This window comes from Pleuronectes platessa, chromosome 16 (genome assembly GCF_947347685.1).
Source record: "Pleuronectes platessa chromosome 16, fPlePla1.1, whole genome shotgun sequence".
Taxonomy (NCBI): domain Eukaryota; kingdom Metazoa; phylum Chordata; class Actinopteri; order Pleuronectiformes; family Pleuronectidae; genus Pleuronectes; species Pleuronectes platessa.
Window position 1 is genome coordinate 12,802,607 of NC_070641.1, and position 18,647 is coordinate 12,821,253.

The 18,647-nt window shown below is 43.0% G+C and overlaps 1 protein-coding gene across 1 annotated transcript in view; it reads right to left on the reverse strand.

Moving 5' to 3' along the window:
- Positions 1-6,044, reverse strand: part of rhbdf1a (rhomboid 5 homolog 1a (Drosophila)) — a 29,410-nt gene extending 23,366 nt beyond the window's left edge. The window contains exon 1 of the mRNA XM_053443776.1: positions 5,613-6,044. The gene's annotated coding sequence lies outside the window, so the exon portion shown is untranslated. The remainder of the gene's footprint in view (positions 1-5,612) is intronic.
- Between the last annotated feature and the right edge of the window lie 12,603 nt (positions 6,045-18,647).

Here is an 18,647-nt window from a genome sequence, read left to right on the forward strand (position 1 = left end):
ATTCGGCTTTAAGGCTTGATGCCTCCACTACTGGGCGTGTTCAACTGGGCAACAGAAATGAGAGGCTTTACATCATTTTCCCTGGCACGGGGCATTACGAGCCCTGTCAGCTGGCAAATGGAAAGGAAAGTTGGCACGAGCATGGAATAGGCAGGGGCGGTAGAAAAGGAAAGTTGAGAGCGACAGGATCAGGTACTTGCTCAAGTACGGTGCCTGGCTCGATGCCACTTCAATCAGCCCGACTGACAAACAATGAATCAAAGCCCATCAGATTAACGGAAGTATGTTTGTGTAAAACGGAGGGCGCTTCAAATATTAAAAAGAAGATGCAGCGGCAGCAGGTATTGGTGACAGAGCAGCGGCGGTATTAAAAAACTTAAATGGCTCAAGTTCAGTCTAAACAAAGGGGCATTCACACGCTGAATAAGATCCACCTCTTCCGAAACAAAAAACAGTAAAAGACAAGTCGCAGAGGAGGCCAAAACACACCCTCATTTCTGGGAAAGCTGCTGGAGTGAGTTTGGTGCATGGTATGTGATGTTGGTGGGACTGTTGAAACTGTCCAGATATAACTCTGTGTTTGTGTGTGTGTGTGTGTGTGTGTGTGTGTAACTCCATTCAGGGAGCAGTCAACTTGAGTTGAGCAGTCTGGTACACAATGAGGATTCACAGCCTCTGGGCACGACGACTGACTGTGCCAAAGATAGAGGGTCGGCGGGGGGGAAGTGGAGCGGCCCTGGGGGTGGTGGGGTGGGGGGGTGTCGGGGGCTATCCTATTTAAAACTGCACTATCATTGCCACTGCAAACGGCGCTGGGATACTGTATCAGTCAGGGTGTTCCTTGAGCTGGTCCTCTGGCCCGACAATGATCTGAGAAGAAGTAAACAGACTCGACACTGTGCTGTCGTTGCTGCTCTCGAGGCCTGTGTCGCACACATGTCTTTTCAGTTACCACCTCTGCCAAGGATAAAACAAGTTATGTTTTAGTCGCTGTTTTTCTGACTGTTAACGGCATCATGCAAAAACTACTGGAAGGATTACCGCGGAATTTGGTGGAAGAGTGGATTATGCATGATTATGGCTATCATCTGACAACAAATTGGCCTCTGGGGGCAACGGCCAACAATTTCCATAAATGGTCCCCAATCTCCATAAATTCAGTCAACCTGCACCAAATTACACTGATAGATACAAGTCCCCTAAATATGCCTGATTTTAAAAAACCCAACTAAATGTAACTGGTTCATTGCTGTCATTAAGAGACAGACGATTGCAGTTGAAAACATCACCTCGTCCATTTAAGTAGCTCTTTTCATCTTTGAGGATGACCTTCCTCCAATGGACAAGCAGGAAAGGCTCTGAAGTAATAACAGTCATCTGCACACACTAAAATACTTTTCAAAGATCGAGACTGCATTGACTTTTTCACAAGTTGCTTTGCTGTAACACAAGCCCGTGTGAGCTTTGAAATAAAATCCCCTGTCAAGGGATTTCACACAGTCAAGACAGTGCAATTGCAACATACCTGACACATACCGTATATTTCTGTCTCGAGGCACCAGGTAGCAGAAAATATTTATTGGATTATCTGTGGACACGCCCCTCTGAGAGCTCTTCGCACTCACAGAGGAAGATCAAAGTTCAAGGAGCATTCGCTGCTCGTCTGTGAGCGCTGCCGGGCCTTCTGGGAAAAAAACACACAGCATTCTCACAGCCCTGGAAATGAGCTTTGCCCTGAGGTTAACCAGCTCAGACACTGGGTCAGTGAGAAGACAGGCGGCGGGACCCAAAAACACCCTGCAACTTCCCAACCCAAATTAGATGTTTTTCCTCTCCGCTACGGTCTAATGGTGGCTTCAATCAAACAACAGAAAACAATTCGTAATAACCCACATTTTCAATTGAGCAGTCACGCCTCCAACTTTTCTCCGAACCTGCGCGTCAATGGTTTCTAGTAAATTGTGTGAATGCCGCTTCATGTATCGGCGTCTGGCTCGTGACAAATGAACTGCTGACTGAGAGAAGGGCAGGGTGACACGCTGGCAGACGAAGGCCTCGGAGGCTCAGAGGTAGACCTGAAATAGCCCTGCTGCTGCATTACAGCATTACATCACAGCTGACTTCACCAACATGGCTGCCGCTGCATCATGCCACCGCCGACATGTCATGGGATGGAAACAACTGGATGGAGCGGCTGTGAGTCACACACCCCAGCCGTCAACAAGGGGAGCGCTCTGGGGATCGGTGCAGTGCCCGGTGTCCTGCAAGCAGCAATGGGATGATGGTCTGCACAAGCAAACACCACACATCCGGTATAATTAAAATGAATGCACAACAACCAATACGTGCTTTGTTGTTTTGTTTTTTTTGTTTCCCTCCATCACTGACAAGGCACAATGTATCTGCTTACATTCCTTATGACACATGCACTGCAGAAACCAGAAACACAACTTGGTTTCTGTTTTTCCACAAACACCACATTAGAAGAATGGCTGCTCCTGGTCCTGACAGCTCAGTCAAAACCGTGACCGCATTCAAGTCAAACAGAGTAGGAGCTGAGCGAGTGCCTGCGGGGACGAGACCAAACATCGCCTGTGGGCTTCTTCTCCCCACCAGTCCCTCATTAAACCATACCTGACATGCTTTTTTTGGAGCTAATGTCTGTTTGAGCCCAGTAGTGGGAGCAGTCGTAACCATTATATTTAGCAGGAAATCAGGCGTATTGTCTGTAAAGTAGCTGAACGAGTTGGTTAACATGCTTGACCTCTGCTGCCGTGCCCCACATTAACAACTCTTCCCAGGAGACAGGAACTGTGGCGGGTTTCACACAGAGCAGATGTCGGCTGTGATGACAGATAGATGACAGTCTCTGACAAATCTATAATTTAGCTCAATGATACTCAAAAGTCATTAAGTGTCTGCTGACACTGGGTTTAAATATTTATCCTCTTCAATTGAGTAGACCAGCACTTTTAAAAAGCCAAAGAAATATAGTTTCAATTTTAGTCAAATGTCAAAGGCTGGATTTATTCAGAGGGACTTTTAAATACAACCCAATGATTCCCTGTGCTGTAATAGCTGAGTGAAAAGGAATAAACAGATTAGAGGATATGGATTTTTGGTGCTAAAATATGATTCCTAAGATGTTATGATATTTATATTTACAGTTTAACTATAAAGGTAATTATAAATAAAAAGATAAGACAGATGGAACCAAATATTTTGAATTAGATTCACAAAATTACACATACATGCATTCTTTAGTCTGTAAAATAAAAATGTCATATTATTGCATATCAGCAAACAAAACAGATAACAATGTGTATGTTAAAAATAATATCGGCCAATTTTTATTTACCAACTGATAAATAGATCGGGCTCCAAAGCAGATATATAATACTAATTGATATTTAAACTTGCCTCTGGGAAACGTATGATCCAACAGAATATGAAAAACCCTGTAGAATCACCAGATTATCCTAAATGATGGATACCAATATATATTTATACCAATAAGAAAGAAGAGTCTTTCTATATTAAAGATCAAATCAAATGCAATTTAATACAGCAGCTACTATTCTACCTAAATATTCTGTATCACTCCTTTAACATATGGTCACAGCGAATTTCTTCCTGCTCAGTAAACTTCAAGTGAACAAATCTTTCGACTCGTGACACAGATGTGTTCTGCTGACGAAACAGCCTGAGGCTATTTAGAGAAGCATGTGCTCAACACACATGGAACAGTTCAGCCCAGTGACGCCGACAGAGGTCTGTCCAGACCCTGGAGAAAATGACCAACAATCACTGAGAGTGTACACCCGTGTTCTGGAAACAGGCAGACTTCTTCTTCCTGGAAATCGATGGCGGCCTTGCGTGTGAGGGACTGCGTCATCTCATCAGCAGAGCATCAAACCTACAAAAGAGCGGCCATTCTGGACTTAACAACTGTGTTCTGTTTGTGCATAAATCATCTTGAAGCGATCGGACACGCATGTGTGAAATAGCACTGCGGTGCTGATGCACAGTGCTGCGAGCTGTGTGACGGGTGGCGAAGAAATCAGGTGACGAACTCCAGTTACTGAATGTTGATAACTGAGCCACTGAGAGTAGAAGCCCAGCTCGTTTGAAGGCAACACCATGAAGCACGTGGCCCAGACTGACAGACAGACTGCATGACTACATTGCGGGCCCCTCAGCAGCCCCTTACAAAACTTAAATACCAGGCGGTGACCACAGGCGGGGACTGGAGGGTACACCTGCCTCAGCAGAGCTACTCCCACCTCCAAGCATGATGCACCCACATAAACACACACACACACACATAATGGGAATATTCTCCTTGGGGTCCAGTTGGAGACGATACAGGGGATGAGCCTGACTGCCACAATCACACATCATGGCCCTGCTTTATTGGTGTGGTTACATCACCCTGAGCCACGGTCCCCCCCTCCCTGGGTGTGATAAGGTTTCAGGAACACTGGACACACAAACCAGGCCATGTGCTCCTGTGTCCCGTCTGCCAAAATAACTCAGCAGTTTAGAATACAGTACGGTTGTGGTTTCAGTGCCGTCTGCCCAGGTTTCGTAGGAAACTGTATGCGCGTAGCCTTTTACCATGTCAACAAGACTGAAGTTTAAGATGCGAGCTGCCGTCCCGGAGCTTTTCAAACTTCTGATGAGTCAAACCTACACATGCTCAGGTGGGCCCCTCCACACATGATGGAATGTGTGGCCCCCTTTGTGACTGACGTGAGTCACTTTGAGTCACCGCCGTGTCGAGGCCACAACTCAGAAGAAAACAAAGATCCTGAGGAGGAAAAAACACCTTCTGTTTCCAAGCAGTCAAACGCTTTTCATCAATTGTCCCCATGAATTGTGTAACACCTGCATGAATGTGGCCTTCTATTATTATAGAATGAGGAGCCGTGTCACACTCGTACATGTCACGAACATGAAGAAGATGATGGTGAGTAGCAGGAGAAGGTGGAAGAGGGAGGAGTTGGAGGAGGACTGAGGTCATGGTGTGACATGATTTGTTACATGACTATTCAACAGTCAACTATGAGCATTCCTTCCTCCATCATCCTCCCACTACAGGAGATAAGGGAAACGTGAAGTCTGGCTCTAATTAAAGTAATTCCCCCAATATTGGTCGAGTTCAAGTTACATTAGAAAAAGTAATCTATCCTTTCAGCCTGTGTCCCATTTTACACACATTACATTCATTACCTCTGGGCTTCTGAATTTCCCACGGGATTAATAAAGTATCCATCTATCTATCTATCTATCCACTTCAACATAGGCTATTTCACACTTTTTAAAAAGGTGACAGGGCCTAAATTGGTACACCCCATTGAGACCACATGAAATCACCTATAGGAGAACTCCACTACAACTGCACAGCAGCCGATAATTGATGCTCTGCCTCACTAAGTTCACTCTGGATCTGGAGGGTTCCCGTGTCTGACCAGGAACGATCCAGTCCACCGGTACACACCAGCTCGTTTATCCTCCTCGATCACGACGCGTACAGAAAGCGCGTCCTCCAACGCTGCGCCTTCCGTATGGGCGACCGCAGGAGACAGCCACGAAATAACGATCCAACTTACCCTTATTACCAGCAGCTCAGACGATCCCCAGCAGAGAAACCGAGGGAGTGGGAGAAAAATTAAAAAAATAAATCCGGGTAAACAGATGTTTCTCCAGGCAGTGGATGAGTGGTTTGTCACATCATCCTGACAGCGGCGCAGGAATCAAACGCGCGTCTTCGTTGTCCACCCCGCAGATGTGTAAACTGTGTGTGTTCTCTCTCTCTCTCTGTGAATGTGTGTTTTTAAAGCCAAGCCCGGTGCCGTGGTGGGTTTGAATCCGGTCACTCAGGAGCGCACCGGCCGCTCAGGCAGCCCGGGAGGATGTGGCCGAAATGTGGGATCTGCCGTCCGGTTCGCTGCCTCCCCGCTGCGGACAGAGCATTCCCACACCGCTCCATGGATCGACCCGGGGTAAGTTTTTTTTCTTCCTCCCCTGCCGGTTGTAGCCTAATTCAGTTCGCTGGAGAGTCTGTCAGCCCCGCCCTGGGCTGGAGACGAGAAGGCAAGCCCGTCGAGAACAGCGACCAATCGGTGCGTACACAGGGAGGCGCTGCTTCTCCCGGTGAGAGGCGGTGACTAAGCGATATTCGGATCCAGACCCAGAGGGGGGTCCTGGGACAGAAACCAGGGTTCAACAAGCTCTGTGATCCACAGTGGTCCACATCAACACTGTGCCGCAAGTCTCCACAGGGGAATTCCACGTTAATAATAATTATGACGTTATATGGGATGATTCTTAAATGGGAGGATAAACCTAAATCAAACAAATCCAGATTTTTAATACATAAAAATATGCAAATTTGTGGATGAATTTGTATATAATGTAGATGATTTGTTTCCTGGAACTCCAGAAGTTAAGATCAAATTATTTAAAAAATTGGTCATCAATTGTCACTATATTCACTAATATGGGCCTTACACATGTGTTTTGTATAAGAAATCGAAAAACCAACTTCACACAAAGATCATTTCAAAATAAACTGACGAATAAATGGTATATTAATATGCAAAATTGACCATTTATGATAAATGTTACATTCTTATTTTGTGATTTTTGCAACTGAATCAAAGTTTGGAGAATATATACTTTTACAAAAGCAGACAACAAAATTCCATTCATTATACATATGCGAGACCATAATGGATAGAAACATCATCCATTATTCATCACCTTCACTCACATGAATCAGCCAAGCTTTGAAATCTGACAACCTTCCCTCCCGTCTGCGTATTCTCATCAAATAAATTTGTGTATCTTTTCTCGACTCACTCCTTAAACCCAAATTTGAGATTTTCTAAAGATGAATGAGCATCAGGATCTGAAATAAGCCCCAAAATAATATATCAGTGTACCTACCTGTGTGTCTGAAGCTGTAATCAATAACTGTGCATAAATACAAATCGTCAACAGGCCAAAGGAATATATATAGATAGACACACACAGACACAAACACGTGCACAAACACACACACACTCACAAACGAATTGCAGAAAGATTCAAATATGTCTCCATGTATGGACAAACCGTGCAATGCTGCCACATGACTCAGAGATAATCATGACATCACATGATATCAGTGATCAGCAGGATAACCGCACATGAACTCTGTGCTCTCACTACGTTCAGTTTCCTTGAAGTTTATACTGCTCTGCTTTTTTTTACTGAGCCAAAGAGAGATAGATAAATAGATAGATAGATCGATAGATAGAGCTCTTCTACTGCACCAGGTAACACACTGCTGCTGCTGCTGCTGCTAATGCTGCTGTGTCTGATGAAAAGACCATTATGGTGCATTCCATCATAGTTTCAGGGAAAGTTCAGATGGACCTGGGAATATTCTGCAGGAGAGAGATGGATGTTAGGACGCCGATGGTTTCTGAGGTGCTGACAAGGGGCACCATGTACACAGCTCTCCTCAGATGAGGTTTCAGGGCACAAGAGGCTCATGTTCCTGGAAAACGTCTCCTTCGTGGTTGCTTTGAGGCACTTCTCGATTAAGACACCCTCCCCCGAGCGAGGCAGCCGGCTCTTTTCTGCTATAAAACTAAAGGAAGACATAACATGGTCTCATTTTCCTGCTGACAGAGCCCATGATTTGTTCGTGTGTCTAGAACAAGGGATCATAAGAGAGGCTGACTACCTTTTTATTCAGTAGGTCTAGACAAAATATGAGCAGTACAACTTTTGAAAGTGGTGGAGGAATTATTGAGATCCTTTATCAAAGTAATATAGGAGAAATCTGTGTCAAGAATCATCCTGGTTTTACCAATCACTGCATCAACACAAATTTACAACAGGCAGGTCTCACAACAACATGGTCTTGTGAATGCTTCTCAGTGTTTTCCCTCAGCTCTAGTCTCCTCTCCGCCTTGCACACACGGGTTTCCTCCCTGCCAGGGTGACTGATAGCCACTCCGCAAATCGAGCTGATTCTGAGACACGCTCCTAAATTATGCATCAGTTAGAATTTCAACTATAGCAACGAGTTTATCGCTCTTCATCGACCATTTCACGTACACTCAGGTATGTAAAGACCGTTCAGGGGCCTACCTGGGGTCCCTGATTGATATACCACAAAGTCACTGTAATTAATGGTGAAGTGTCCCTGGGGGACTGAGGAAAGTTGAAGCCGGGGCAAAGGCAGCATTGAGGAAGCGACGCAGGGCCGGTAGGAGCACCCAAGGGCCCCTGATTCCCCATCCATCAGATGCAGATAAAAGGGTTGAGTTCAAGGGTAGTGTTTAACCAAAAGGACATTGTCAGATGCTCCATAAACGGTTTCCTCTCCTTCGACCAAGCAGGGAAGTGGAGGGGAGGCCATTATTTCTGGGTTAAGAGGTTGGTTTTGTTTCCTCATTCATGGGCGATAGAGTTTACCACATCTACAGAGGAGGGCAGATACTGTTTAAACATATGTGCAAGCTTTTAACTCTCAGGCTGCTTTTCTGAGTTAATTGATTTTTTTTTTTAAATGTCATGGAATTTTTTTACGCCTAAAGGAAACACATTTTAATCCTCAAATAGGACGTGTTTGCTCCTATAGCTCTGATTGCACAATCAGTTCCTGGGTGCAGAGCTGAAGTTAAAATAGAGTGCATGCTGGTTTTCATTCAGGGATGGACCACATACTGCATTTACATTACTGGCAAAAAAGCAACCCACTGTTGCAAAATACCACCGCAGGAAGGAAGCTGTTGAAGAAATGAAAAACAGCAAAAAGGATTTCACTGTGTGGTCGTGTTGAGATTCATAATCCCTTGTATTTGTGATAAGGCTGGCGAAAATCCCATCTCCCTCTCTCTCCCCGCCTGCGTGACCCGACGGTGGTTTCCTCTCGGAGCCACAGGTGTGAGCGGGGGCAAGGCGTCTGTTATCAGGGCAGACAGAGAAAGGTCATGGGACTGGAGATATCAGCACGAGCTCAATCCATACACAAAGCAGCTGGAAGGCCGAATGGTCTACTAACATGACCCTCAAACTGCCACTGACTCTCTGCACTTTAATAATAAGAGCAATCCGAATTGTTTTTAAAATGAAATGGATTTCTAGAAATCAACCTGCGACTCTCCTTCTGTGTCTAGTTACCTCCCAGGAGGTTCTGACCCCTAGTTTGGGAACCACTGCACCAATACATCACACTTTTTCTACAATGCAGGAAGAAACAGGACAAAAGCATATTTGTTGTCTAGATGAACAAAAGGAAAATGGTGTGTCTACACACCAGTGGCTCTTAAAAACACTGTGAGCATGAGATCGCAGGTGTGTAGAAAGAAAACCTTGGTTTCAGCTTGAGTCGCTGTGGGATAGTGATCATCCTGTCCCCCCCCCCCCCCCCCCCCCATCTCCATGTGAGACCCAGCCACCTGTGCAGCACACACACCACACCTATATGCAGCAAACAAGAAAACCCATGAATCATTTATTAATCAATTAATAATTAATCCCAGCAAACACCAAGGATGCAGATGTCTGATAGCTGTAAGAAAAAAAGCCTCCATTGTCTAAATGAATGATGTTTGTCACAACAACAACCATGTGTGCGATTATTTGGCCTTGCTGATGCGCTCTATTGAGAACCATTCTATTTTCGGACATGCGGTCCATGGGTGAAAATGAAAATAATATAATAAGATAAAACTTGTGGTGCTGTTTTCAAACATGACCTGTGAAATAACTCCAGAGAACTGGGTCTGGATTTTCTCCAGAGTTTTCTTTTCAAGCATTGACATCACAGCAGGAGATTCTCCGTTCAGACGTGTTCAGAACAGCAGCATATCCCCCGCAGGATGCATCACATCGGCTCCTCTAGAGTCTCTGAGGACTTTATATCAGAGGGCCAGGAGGAAAAAAGTCCGCAGAAACTGTGGAGGTTCTCACACATGCAGAAAAACTCTGGTGGAGAGTTCAGTGCATGTCTAAAATCAGCTTGTGTCTGAACTGACAAACTGGTACTCAGTCTATTCAGATCATAAACAACACAGGAAACATTGTGATATAATTTTGGTCGGTCCATTTATGTAACATGTTTGAAACCATATTTTTATACAACCAAAGATAGCAGTGCCAGTCTGTCGCTGTAGTGGAACTATATACAGCACATGGATATACACATATATTTATGGCTTAATGTTAAAGCTAAATCAAATTGAAACAAGTCACTGTGGAAATCAAAAACAAATATTAGCTACTTCCTTTCTAAACACAGCATGAAGAGAGGATATTACACGCAGCACACAAACATTTGTTCTTAATGTGACTCTCTGACTCATGCTGTAGTAAGATATTTTCAGTCTGCCTGCATTCTGCTCGTCCATCTGCACACAGTCGAGTCTTTGGCGTCCCCGCTCAGCGTCACTATCGCTGAGGTGGCCGCAGGAATTGAAAGTGGTCCAGAATGCAACACTGCAGCCAAGCCGCGGCTGCTAAGATTATCTGAGGCAGCGACAATGAAAACTCGCCCCGGCCCAGACTTCACAGTCACCGCTGACCGGCAGTGGAAACACAGTCAGAGACAACCAGGCCTTCAACAGTCCAGCAGCCGCGGCAAAGTCAACAAGCTGTGCGAGGGCTCTTCTACTGAACATGCTCAGCAGATTTCTGTCTGGCTCAGTCATGCCAGTCCAGTTCTTTGTGTCCATAATTACAGCACCACATTTCTCATGTGTTTTCATTAGAGTTTTGCAATTTGTGACATCACAAAAGGAGGTGATAACATATAGCGCAGAATACGTGCAATGAGACCTGGTAACTAGCTAAGCAAATATTTGGACTAGGAATTTTTATGGAACTTTTTATGTCAATGCAGTGTATCAGCTTACCCGCGGCCCAAGGACGTGTGCCCTTCACCTGTTCCTGCAATGACACACACGCTTAAATGCGCAAATGCACTTACACACACGCTCAAATGCACAAATGCACATGCACATATACACATACCACCTCATGAGTATCTGGCATCTCTCCAATGATTCGACCCCATGCAGGCGGGGAGGCCTCTGTGAGGGGGAATATTTTTAGTAATATTTCTGTCCATGCTATTATATTTTCTTTCTGACTCATTGAACACAAGACAGAATATGAAAAACACAAGACGTTTACAGAAATACAAAAATACTGAGAATAATACTTTGTATAACACTTATATAAGCATAGTATTTAGAGTATGAAAACTGCAAAAATGTATGTATTTTATCACTTCTGAATGCAATACGATGTAACATTGATTTACAAATAAATTTGTATATAATTGTTGAAACAAAAAAATTTCTAAAACAATAATTCCATGCAACCCTCAAACCATGCTCTTATTTACTCCTGTGGACCCTCGTATAGGCAGGTCATGTGATGTGCTCTGCAAACATGAAAACCATATCAGCCACAGGGATGTATTTGAAATCATGCTGCAGCTGCAAAAAGCTCCGGACGATCTGGGGAGGAGTACTTAGTCCAACAGGCAGAAAAACAAGGCTGCTGAACATCACAACAAGAGAGGGCCTGGGCTTTGAAAAGAGGGGGCATTGTGCATTCAAGAGTAAAAGCTGCAGCGGGAACAGACAGACCATCAAGCTTTAAATTCAGGTAAAAACATGTGGATAAGGATCTGAAACCCCTTTACAGTATCAACAGTGACAAGCACATTCGGATAAGAGACAGAATTATAATCCTAAACTTAAATTGCTCCAACTGCAGCTACAGGATACTCTGCAGGATCTCCGAAGGAAAAGTTTGCATTATCTTTACCTAATTGATAGTGAAACGCATAAAAAACACAAAGCAATATTAGGCTATAATGTTTTACAAAACATTCATCTGCAGTCTCCTTTTTTCTTTACCCCAATCAAGTTTAGCTTGATATCTCAAACACCTATTTTTATTTTTCATCAATTACTATAGAACAAGTAATCCAATCTATTTCAAACACTTATCGCCATTAATTCATCCTCATTTACTCATTCATCTATTGGTCTTCGCATCCATTCTCATAATAATCACTGCAGTCCTGCGCTCTAAGGTCAGAGTTCCTCCGAGTAACAGCTCAGCAAACTTTTACTTCCGCTCATGAAATAGCAGTGGGTGGCACGGCCATGCCACATACTCTGAGTCTTCCAGAGAGCCACATGGACTCACGGTGCCTACATTACTCTTTTGTATGGTGGCCGTGAGAGCTCAATTCAGTACAATTTATAAAAAAACAAACTGTGCAGTTAGACAAAACACTTATTGAGAAAACTGTCTATTTGATGAATGCCTCACAAATAGAAAACACGCTTCATATACTCAAAAGGCAATCAAATACTTGAAAGATGACCTAATACTCAGAACACTACATTAAGGTTCCCGTGGGAAAGACTTCAATTCAAGTAATATGCAGAAATAGATACAATTATTTGAGAAACAGGCTAATGTCACATGGGCAAGCAATAAAACCTGCTAAAACTTCGTCTTTTTCAAATCAACATGGTCTTTACTGTGGTGTTATTGATGTAAAACAAAAAAAAGCTACCATGTTATATCATCCCAATGTTGAATAATCAGCACAAAATATGTTATATTATGTTTTACCTAATTGAAAGACATTCAACTTCAACAAGTGAGTGTGTGGTTGTGTTTTGAGTATTTGCAGTGCATTTCCAATTTGGTGCTTATGTGTTGGCAAATTGATGTTTTTTCCATGTGTTGTGTTTATCTGCGTGCGTTTTCTTAGGCTGCAGTGTGTTGAGCTCTCAGAGCCACTCTACCTTCTGAGTCTGCCGTGCTTTAGCTACCTGATTTTGGGCAGATTTAAGGTGGGGGGAGTATTTTGAATGCTCTACATAACATCTCACTCTGCGTTTTAATTTCATGGTACGTTCCTTTATAAACCCAGGTTGGGGGAAAAAAGCAGGTTTGTGTGTATTCTCAGGGCAACATGAAAGCAATTATAGTCCACAAACGGTGCATCTGTGTCATCGCACATCTCCTTTGATTGAGGATGTCACTCACTGAGGTGGATTGGAACTCTAGTGCTGGTATCAGCGTCTGGAGTTAACAAGGCTATTTCATGCTTTATTATAGCTTGCATGAAAGAGAAGCTTGTCTTTGCTGTGCTTTGTGACTTTTCTGCTGCCTTCCCTTTGAGAGATCTGCTAAATTATACTGCTAGAAACTCAAGAAAGAACTGCTAATAAGTTCTTTATCTTTCTCTCCTCTATGATGATCACTTTGGGACGATCTATTTTTGTGTGTGTGTGTTTACAATTGTATTGATTAATTAATAATCAGTGGATTGATCTATAATGAACTTAATCAATATTTTCAGCCCTAGTTTTAGTTCAGTAATTTTTTATGTTAATGATAATATGAAGATGTTAATTTAGCCAGTAACCGTTCCTTTTTCTCAAATATTTGTATTTTCATGGTTTTATATCATTGAAAACAGATTTTTAGACTGATCGACAAAAAAACCTCAACGTTTTTCTTTAGTTTTCTGAATCTTGGTATTTTATTCACTATTTCACCATTCACAGTTTATTAACAAAATGAAAGGTAAATCACAGGAAAGGAGCTACTGAAAGCATCTCTCTGCTGGATTCATTTATGTGTTTTTCAGGTATCAGCGCATTCACCATAGTCGATGGACACACAGTGTCTGGGGAAGATGTTGGAAACAAGTAAGACAGCGATGTTCCTGTGAAAGTTGAGAATGATATGTGTTGGTTTTACTTGTGCGCTCATGAACCTTGTCATCTTGTCCTGCAGCTTTTTCCTGAGCAACAACAGCATTGGGAAGGTATTCTTTGCCAAAATAAATAAATGTATGGCTTTTAATCTTGTACTTTTTTGTTTTACACACAATTTCCTATTGTCTTCCCACCTGCCCTCTGCATTTCTTCTATGAGAATTTTTGTAAGGGTCCTGATTTTAGCTTTCATGTTGCAGAACAGAGCACAGGCCACCACTGAGCTGCTGCAAGAACTGAACAGCAATGAATCTATATATGAATCTAAATTTTCATCTTCTCCTCCTGAAGATCACTGTTGAACTCCTCCTGGGTGGTTGTTTGACTTTGGCAGACAACATGGTAGGAAGCTTTGAGCTTTTTCAGCTCTTCTTGGAGAACGTTGAACTTCTCCTGGTTGGTCGTAGGATTTTGACAGACCTCGTGATGAGAAGTTTTGAGCTTCTCCAGCTCTTCTTGGAGAACGTTCTTCTTCCTTTTCTCCTCATGGAGCTCGGTGTTGAACTTTTCCTGGTTTGTTGCGCGACTTTCGCAGACAATGTGATAAGACTCTTTGAAAGCCTCCACCTCTTCTTGGAGAATGTACTTCTTCCTCTTCTCCTCCTGGAGATCGCTGTTGAAATTCTCTTGGTTGATTGCAAGACTTTGACAGACCTCGTGATAAGAAGCCTTGAGCTCCTCCAGCTCTTCTTGGAGACCGTTCTTCTCCTCATGGAGCTTGGCGATGAACTTCTCCTCTTTTGTTGCGCGACCTTGGCAGACAACGTGATAAAAAACTCTGAGAACCTCCACCTCTTCTTGGAGATGGTTCCTCTTCTTCTTCTCCTCCCAGAGCTCGCTGTTGAACTTCTCCTGGTTGATTGCAAGACTATGGCAGACCTCGTGATAATAAGCTTTGACCTTCTCCAGCTCTTCTTGGAGAATATTCCTTTTCATCTTCTCCTCCTCGAGATCACTGTTGAACTCCTCCTGGGTGGTTGTTTGACTTTGGCAGACCACGTGGTAGGAAGCTTTTAGCTTTTTCAGCTCATCTTGGAGAACGTTGTTCTTCTTCTTTTCCTCCTGGAGCTCGGTGTTGAACTTCTCCTGGTTGGTTGTAAGACTTTGGCAGACCTCCTGATGAGAAGTATTGAGCTTCCTCAGCTCTTCTTGGAAATCGTTCTTCTTCTTCTTCTCCTGCTGGAGCTCGGTGTTTAACTTCTCCTGGTTAGTTGTATGACTTTGACAGACCTTGTGATAAGAAGCTTTGAGCTTATCCAGCTCTTCTTGGAGAATGTTGATCTTCTTCATCTCCTCCTGGAGCTTGGTGTTGAACTTCTCCTGGTTGGTTGTGTGACTTTGGCAGACGTCGTGATGAGAAGTTTTGAGCTTATCCAGCTCTTCTTGGAGAGAGTTCTTCATCCTCTTCTCCTCTTGGAGCTCGGTGTTGAACTTCTCCTGGTTTGTTGAACGACTTTTGCAGACAATTTGATAAGAAGCTTTGAGAACCTCCACCTCTTCTTGGAGATGGTTCTTTTTAGTCTTCTCCTTCTGGAGCTCAGTTTTGAACTTCTCCTGGTTGATGATGTATGCCACCTTCAGCTCCTCGTAATCTTTCTGAAGATCTTTTTTATTCTTCCTCTTGATGGTGTTGTTTACCTGAGAGGCGATCTTTGTGGCGCTGAGTGCTTCTGCATTGCTGTACCTTTGTAACTGCTCCAGCTCTTGCTTTGTTTTCTTTCCTCTGTTAATGAACATTACCTTCAGCTTCTTCTGTCGAAACAGCTCTCGTTTGTTCTCCTCCAACTCTTTTCTCAGTTGGATCCTCCAGTGATACTCTGTACTAAGGTTGGCATTCGCCTTGGCCAGCAGGTCTATGTGGTCGCTTATTTGTTGAGACATAAAAAAAGAGTTCTGCAGAATTGTTGCAGGGTCTTGAATAGTTCCCACATTTTGGTGAAAAAAACCTTCCATCACTGGGTAATCTATTAGTTAGAAGTAGAAAGTTAGAATTATTCTGGACAGATCTCTGCGTCAGAAGTTTTCTCTTGATCACAGTGGGTGTCACTTTCTGAAATCGATATCACATTACCCTTTTTAGGGATAGGTATATCCCATTAGTCTTATTTTTCTATAAAGGACCTATCAATGGAACCTTTAAAACCAAGGAGCATGAGCCTTTGATATATAGAAAATTTAACGTGTCTTTAATCTTTAACATTAAACATTTTTGATCTTAAAAAGTCCTTTTCTTTTACATGTATTTTTGGGGCCTTTTATAACCTTTATTTATTTATTTTTATAGGACAGAGGCTTAGTTGTGAAAGGGGGACCGAGAGAAGGCTTTCCTCTTTGGGGCAGCAGCTCTACCAGGTGGCTAAACGCCACCCCAAACAGTTCTCTTCTTCCGGAAAATTCCATTTATTCCTTGATTTCTTTATTTTTACATTTTTCCTTTCAATAGTCATATTTCATCACAAAATGCAAAAATCTAGATTAATAATCATGGATTCAAGCAGTCCCCTAAATGTTTTATTATTCTCATTAAGATCCATGAATCATTCTCTGTGAAATCAGTGAAAATGTAAAATAAATCTTTTGTCTCACATTGTTTAAGATAATGAAATAAAACTGTGAATCCACAATGCTGTTTGAAAAAGTCTTCAATACGCAAACATATTACATACAAAGTCTTAATTATGTTTAGCTATCTCTGAATTATTTTAATGTTCAGATATATATTTGCCAATATATTGGTATTGGATTTTTTACTCCCCACTATCAACATTGGCATCTGCACCACAAGTCCACATAGGACGGGCTCTCAGGTTTTAGTTTTTGCGGACAGGACAAAGCAGATAAATGAGTCGGTTCGGGTCTTAACCTAAACCTAAATCTAACCCTAACCTTAAAACCAATTATTAACCTTCAAACAGTCCTTTGAAATTGTGAGGAACAGCCAAAATGTCCTCATATTTATGGTATCGGACCAAAATTGGGCCTCAAAACTATAGATAGACATGCACACATTTATCATAATGATGAATCTGACCTGGGACTAACGAGATCCCTTGATATTTTTGACAGTGGAGGAGGCAGAGTGAGATTTGAGGCTCCGTCATATCTCTTTTTCAAATAATCTTTTGACAATAATTCATTGACAGAAAAAAAAGTCAATGATATGAATTTCTTTAATGTATCAGCTAGAGTAGCAGGGCTTCATCTGATTGGTCAAATATATTGACACGCAGACTGTGAATGCGTTGCCCATCGAACACCATTTATCGCAGTTTTTGCCGCCTCATCCAAATAGGGCTACGTTGTAGCACTAATGGGGCCGAGCACAGGCAATTTCATGCCTGATGCGGTCGATGAAGAGAGAGCGATCGATTACCAATACCGATCGGTTTTGCGCTCAGCGGCAAGGATAAACGCTTCACTTCCTGTAGCCATCAGGTGGCACTGTGGTTTTAAGTCGTGATGTCTTTGTAGATGTCATCAAGTCACGAGTCTTGTCTTACATGTCTAGTTTGACTTGATTGGACCAAATATGTCTGAGATACAGAAGTTTGTGTTTTGATGGCGTGAAATCAAACTTTGACGCCAGGCCACGGTCACACTGTGTGATGAAATCAAATCTAGCCAGTCAATTTATATCTCCATCTTGTTTAGGTGACATTCCCAAAACTTGAAGTTGATCTGATGAAAGCCCTACAACAAGTACATCAAAGTAAAAGTGTGGAATATGGCCAAAATGGCGGGCTTCCGGTGTGGTCTAGCATTTCTGTCCAAGAGACTTATTTCTTTGTCATGAAAATACACATGTCCCTATCGATTTTTGTAGACCAATCGTAATGCCCTTAAAACCATCTGAATACCTTCAAGGGGGGGCTGTTGATACAAACATGTAGTTTGAGGGAGATGGACCCATAAACACGGAAGTTACAGCGATTTCCTGTGTCATGGCGAGCTGATGAATTTTGCTGCCACGCCATTAATAATCCGCATGATGAAAAGTCACAGTAATCTTATGGCTACATTATCAATGTCTTGAGACCCATTTGACACAGTTTGACATGGTTTCGCAAAGTGGATGAGGACAAATACATCCAAGTGTAAGACTTATCAAAAACAATTTCTGTATAGATGTCTTCAGGTCTTACATATCTAGTTTGGACTCGATAGGACCAAACACGTCCAAGACACAGAAGCTTGTGTTTTGATGGCGTGTAATCAAACTTTGAAGCCACGCTACGGTCACACGGTGTGACGAAGAATCAATCTTTGAAGTTTAGATCTCCATCTAAACAGAATGGTTTTTAAAATGAAATGGATTTCTAGAAATCAACCTGCGACCCTCCTTCTGTGTCTAGTTACCTCCCAGGAGGTTCTGACCCCTAGTTTGGGAACCACTGCACCAATACATCACACTTTTTCTACAATGCAGAACAAAAGCACATTTGTTGTCTAGATGAACAAAAGCACACAAACATTTGTTCTTAATGTGACTCTCTGACTCATGCTGTAGTAGGATGTTTTCAGTCTGCCTGCATTCTGCTCGTCCATCTGCACACAGTCGAGTCTTTGGCGTCCCCGCTCAGCGTCACTATCGCTGAGGTGGCCGCAGGAATTGAAAGTGGTCCAGAATGCAACACTGCAGCCAAGCCGCGGCTGCTAAGATTATCTGAGGCAGCGACAATGAAAACTCGCCCGGCCCAGACTAAACTGTCACCGCTGACAGGCAGTGGAAACACAGTCAGAGACAACAATGGCCTTCAACAGTCCAGCAGCCGCGGCAAAGTCAACAAGCCGTGCGAGGGCTCTTCTACTGAACATGCTCAGCAGATTTCTGTCT